This window comes from Alexandromys fortis, unplaced genomic scaffold (assembly GCF_014885135.2).
Source record: "Alexandromys fortis isolate MF-2015 unplaced genomic scaffold, M_Fortis_MF-2015_v1.1 scaffold_26, whole genome shotgun sequence".
Taxonomy (NCBI): Eukaryota; Metazoa; Chordata; class Mammalia; order Rodentia; family Cricetidae; genus Alexandromys; species Alexandromys fortis.
Window position 1 is genome coordinate 9,833,193 of NW_026067894.1, and position 332 is coordinate 9,833,524.

Here is a 332-nt window from a genome sequence, read left to right on the forward strand (position 1 = left end):
CTACCATACAGATGGTTCTGAGTCACTGTGGGTGCTGGGAGCAGCACCTTCCCAGCTGCACAGGCTGCCTTGGGGCCCCACTCTGTGGCTGGACACCCAGCTGCATAGTTCTTCCAGACAGGCAGGTGTGGCAGCTCATGCCTGCAGGTCTAACACCCGAGTGAACAGGAAATAGGTGAGTTCAGGCTAGACTAGGCTAGAGCGAGACTGTATTGAAAGAGAGGGGGGAGATGGCCAGGGAAAGGGAGATGGAGGGGGAGAGGAGAGAAGGGGAGAGAGCAGACGGGTGTGTGTGAGGGGGAGAACCATAGATACCAGTTGTGCTGGCTAGT